This window comes from Coenobita brevimanus, chromosome 28 (genome assembly GCF_032717465.1).
Source record: "Coenobita brevimanus isolate Jiangsu-jjx chromosome 28, ASM3271746v2, whole genome shotgun sequence".
NCBI lineage: Eukaryota > Metazoa > Arthropoda > Malacostraca > Decapoda > Coenobitidae > Coenobita > Coenobita brevimanus.
In genome coordinates this window covers 6,926,684-6,932,413 of record NC_136981.1, presented here as the reverse complement: position 1 = coordinate 6,932,413, position 5,730 = coordinate 6,926,684, and positions in this window count along the sequence as shown.

Below are 5,730 nucleotides of genomic sequence, written 5' to 3'. Positions count from 1 at the left end.
GATTTTCACTGTATTTCGCCAATTGTAAGTGTCCTTCAAAGGGAACTGGGAAGATAGTTGTTTTTCTGCTCATCCTAGTTTGACCTATGACACCCTCATGGTCGCGCCAACTCTAGAGCTTCACTCCCACTCATACCAGACGGATTTATTCAGCAGAGAGTGAGTCATAGGAGCTCCATGTATCCTCTCTTCATGCCCTCATTCCTGGTACTGTATTTAGGGGACGATTTTGTTCAGAGGAAGGTTAAGGAATCTCTGTAACATCTCTCAGCGATTTATTTTTGGATATGGGTGGTTAACATCCTTTTACACGTCATTTATGCAGAGTATGGCGATAAAGGAAGGATTATTTCAACACAGAAGAAGACGGTGGGGTGTAATAAACAGAATAAATCGCGTAGGAAAAAGTGTTAGGGAGCTTCCTTCACCAACGAAAATACAGGTTTTAGTGTTGATCCCTTACCTGCGATTCATTTACTTTCCATTGTACTTCGGCTAACTAGAGATGATTTTTGCTTTCCTAATTAGACCTTGGGCAGCAAAATTTTTAAAAGCTATTGCTCTTGAAGTGGTGCTGGACTGGGACGCCTTCACTTGGTGGCATCAACATAGTCGGGCAGATCCGCTGACCAGTTACACAAACGCCCCTCAACTCCCTCCCAGTCCCTTGAGAAGAGATAGTGGACTGCAAAAGATCATCCTCATCCTTCAGTCTACGGGGTTCACGTTTAATTGAACCTGGAACCATCACCACTACAACAATGATTAACGTTTTGGGGAGAATAAAGAACCATATATTTTATTCCAATTTATGAGATTTGATTATTTTCGGCTCACAGAACCTCAACAAAGGGCCAACCTCTGATCAACACAACCACCATTCTGTCTGGAAATCCGACACCTTTCTATCACCATCGTTACTATATCTATCTATCTATCTATCTATCAATCAATCTATCTATCTATCTATCTATCTATCCGTCTATCATCCAGTCCTTTATGGCCCCATCAGGACTACTGGGGTCCACATGGTAAACTTTTCCCCAACACCGCATACTGTGACGAGAACAATGGCTCACACAGAACACAATGACAGCTTCAGGAAGAGTAACCAACAGCCTTTGTATTCCACGCGGGCATGAATCCAAAATCCCTTGCACTCCACGTGGGCATGAATCCAACACCCCTTGCACTCCACGCGGGCATGAATCCAAAATCCCATGCACTCCACGCAGGCATGGGTCCAAAATCCCTTGCACTCCACACGGGCATGAATCCAGAATCCCTTGCCTTCCACGCGGGCATGAACCCAAAATCCCTTGTATTCCACGCAGGCATGAATTCAAAACCCCTTGCACTCCACGCAGGCATGCATCCAAAACCCACGTCCAGGTCAAAATCTACAGCCCTCTCATGGTCGTCTCTGCTCTTGCATTGTCTTCCGGCTAACCCCTGACGATTTTATACAGCTAGAAATGAGTTATGGGAGTCTGAATGTTATTAAAATCTCACTGAGCTCTAAGGGGCCTTCATGTGGTGGCACTGATATAGCTTGGTGCGGGTGCTGCCCGGCTATGCAAACGTCCCTCAGCTCCCTCCCTATCCCCCGAAAGGAGAACGGTGGACTGCAGGAGGGGGGGTATTTTCAGCCTCTAGTCTACTGGGTTTACACTCCGATGAACATGGGGCTACGGGTACTACTCACTCTCTCATGATCGGACCAACTCTAGTGCTCTATTCCAACTGGTCAGACAAAAATAATCGTCTAGAAGTAAGTCATAGGAGCAGGAGAATGTTAATCAGCCACTCCCATTAGAAATACAGAACATCACAAAATCCACGGACTCACTCTGCATATATCAATGGCCTTTTCTCAGCGCCAACAATAATATTAGTGGAAAGGCCAATCGTAACTTCATTGCCCTAATTCCTCTTATCCAATGAAGTTATCATTATTATTATTATTATTATTTTTATTATTATTATTATTTTGCATTTCATTATTGCCATCTCAACCTGATTTCGTTTAACTTAGTAGACATTTTTCCAGATATTTTTCTAACTGGAGGGTTGGCATATACCCTACTTTGCTAGAGGTCTTTCCTAAAAAAAAAAAAAAAAAAAAAAAAAAAAAAAGTCACGAAGATGTGCTATGGGATGGATGTAGAGCAGCAGGATTTTCTCTTTCTGCCACTGAGCTACGTGAAATAAGCCACAGAAGGACGAACATCTCTGCCAAATGAAAATAAACGAACTATAGGCTACTGTGCATAGAAAAGTTCCTTAGGGAGTGGTCTAGTATTTTTTTCACATTTTTCCCCCAATATGTAGCAGGATAATATTGTCTTCTGTGATTTGGATATGATTGAAAACCTTAAGAGGAATATTCTGAGCCAGTCTGGCCATTCGCCCTAATTAGGTGTGCCTCTGTTTAAGTATGTCAGGTTCAGTTAAGTTATGGTAGTGTAGGTGAGATTAGGATATATGATGATAGGCTTGGTTTGCTTAGGCTAGGTTAGGTTAGGTTAGGCTAGGTTAAGTTAGGTTTGGCTTTATGTTATGTTAAGCTGTTAGATGATGCTAGGTTAGGTCAGCTTAGGTTAAGATTGGTTAGGTTAGCTTAGGATAGGCTAGGTTAGGTTAGATTAGGCGAGGAAATAATGGAGGAGGGGTAAGGGAGCTGAAAGGTGGAGGAAAGACCAGGTGAGGGAGGGTGAGGGTGAGGCAGGGTGCTTAGTGGGAATTCAAGGGTGTGAGGGAGTTCAAGGTGAGGATGAGAGGGAGTTCAAGGGTAAGAGAGAATTCAAGGTGAGGGAGGGTAAGGGTGAGGCAGTGTGCATGATGGGAATTCAAGCGTGAGGGAGGCAGGTGGGAATTTAAGGGTGAGGGAGGCAGGTGAGAATTTAAGGGTGAGGGAGACAGGTGAGAATTTAAGGGTGAGGGAGACAGGTGGGAATTGAAGGGAGAGGGAGACAGATGAGAATATAAGTGTGAGGGAGACAGGTGGGAATTTAAGGGTGAGGGAGACAGGTAAGAATTTAAGGGTGAGGGAGACAGGTGGGAATTTAAGGGTGAGGGAGAGTAAGGGTGCGGCAGGGAGCATAGTGGAAATTTTAGGGTGAGGGTGGGGGTGAGGAGAGGGTGAGGTGGGGAAGTAACATTAAATATCTTAATTATTTTCAAGACATCTTCAGTTTTTGGCTCAGCTTCGTGACGGTAAGAAGGAAGAATTGGCCCTGAACTTAGAGGCTCCAGTGTGTGTGTGTGTGTGTGTGTGTTTTGGTATATAGTGACCATGAATTCGCTTTTTTTTTTATATGTATATCACTTGATGCATGGAACACATCAACATAAAAAAAAACCACACACAACAAAACATCAATTTCACCAAACACGAGTATACTCACTATAGTCTGTTTGTTTTTACTTGGCTAAGATCCATGATCTTTTTCAGTTAAGTTGATGGCCATGTGTCGTCAGAGTGGTTGATTGATTTGACTAGTAACCAAGGAGACCCATTCCTACCTCATAACCAAGACTCACTGACCTTCATGTCACCACGAGTCAGTATTTAGGTTGCGATAATGACTCAGCTCCCTCACATGAAAACAGAATAGCTCTCTCTCTCTCTCTCAAAAAAAAAAAAAAAAAAATCATCTAACCATCCACCCATTCATCCATCCACCCATCCATCCATCCATCCATTCACCCATCCATCCATCCACCCATCCACCCATCCACCCATCCACCTATCCACCCATCCACCCATCCATCCATCCACCTATCCGTCCATCCATCAATCCATGCATCCATCCATCCACCCACCCATCCATCCATCCACCTTACCCTCCTCCCGGGAAATCCCCCATAACCTCTGGCCGTGACACTCAGGGCCCGCTGCCTCACTAATATCACCTCCTGGCACCTCAACCCCACCACCACCTGCGTGACGCCGTTTTCTCAGCGACTGTAGCGGACACTGAGGTTCTGCACTCTTCAGGCGGGTGAGATGTAGAGGAGAGCGTTTGGGCTCTTTTATGGATTTTCACGTCTGTCTGTTTGTCTCTCTCTCTCTCTCTCTCTATCTATCTATCTGCCCACTTGTCACAATGAATCAGCTATATTCTATACCTTTTTCATTTTCACTTGACCTAAAATTGCCATCTCTTCATCTTGTCTGCGAAGATGAAACAGGAGATAAGAACCTAAATGGGATTGCTAGTCACGAAGAAGAGCTATGGAACTAATCTTACGCTAGACAGATAGTTATAAATTTACAAATATATATATATATATATATATATATATATATATATATATATATATATATATATATATATATATATATATATATATATATTAGCATAGATAAAGTGAATATTCGGCTGAGGAGAGATATCATAGTTTTTTCATTAATTTTTTGTCCCTTGGGAAAGAACAGAAAATATATATATATATATATATATATATATATATATATATATATATATATATATATATATATATATATATATATATATAAGGATAACACCAATATATTTTCCAGCCTTGAGGAGTAAGATGCTGTATTTGGGCTGAGAGAGAGAGAGAGAGAGAGAGAGAGAGAGAGAGAGAGAGAGAGAGAGAGAGAGAGAGAGAGAGAGATGAAGGGAAGAGTGACTTTGAGGGTGAGAGGGAAAGAAGGAAACCAGAGGGTGAAGTGGCTAGGATGAGAGAGGAGTGAGGGTAGTGCGAGAGGGAGACAGGGTGAGGGACTTGTGAGAGTGAGGGTGAGAGGGTGAATATGAGGAGAAGAAGGGTGAGAAGGAAAGTATAAGGGAGTAAGAGTGGAAGGGAGAGTGAAAGATAGTAAAAAGTGCAGGGGAGAGTGAGAGGAAGGATGAGGGTGAGAGAGGGTGAGGTTGGGTGATGAGAGACGTGAGAGTGATGCAGGATAAGAGTGAAAATGAAAGTGACAGAAAGCAGGTGAGAGTGAAACAGAAAATGAATTAAATATGACAAAAGTGAGAGGGAGAAAAGTGGGAAAGCAAAAGAAGAATGGGGGTGAGAGGGAGGAGAAAGGAGGGTGTGAAGAGTGAATACTGAGAGGGGAAGGGTGAGGGGGAAGGAAAAGCATGCCATGAGTGTGAGGGGGAGAGGGAGAGTCAGGGAGAATATGGGAGGGTAGGGAGGGGAGGGTAAGAGTGAGGGAGAAAGAGGCTTGAGGGAATATGTGAGTGAGGGTGAGGGAGAGGAAGATCAAGAGAGAGGGAAGGGGAGAGGTAAGAGAAGAGGAGGAAAGTGGGAAGGTGAGGTAAGAATTAGGGAAGGTAAAAAAGAGCTGAAGAAGTGTGAGGATGCGGTGAAGAGGACGAGGGTCAGGGTGATGGGAGGGTACTGGTAAGTGGGGGTAAGGGGGGGCAGGGGACCACACGAGAGGGTAAAGGTTAGGGAGAAGATGTGGAGGAATAAGAGTTGGAGAGTGTGAGATGAGATGGTGAGGGTGAGGGGGGGTGAGGGAGGGTGTGTGGAAGGGTAAGGGAGGGGGTAACATGAGTAGAGTAAGGGTGGAGGAAGGGAGGTAAGGCTAAGGGTGAGGGAGAGAGTGAGGGTGGGTAATGGTGAGGGAAAGGGTGTCAGAGGGTAGGGGTGAGGGTGAGGCAGGGGGTGATGGGAGGGAAAGGGTGTGAGAGAAGAGTGATCTAAGGGTGAGGGTGAAGATGAGAGAGGTGGTGGGAGAGGGCAGGTGTG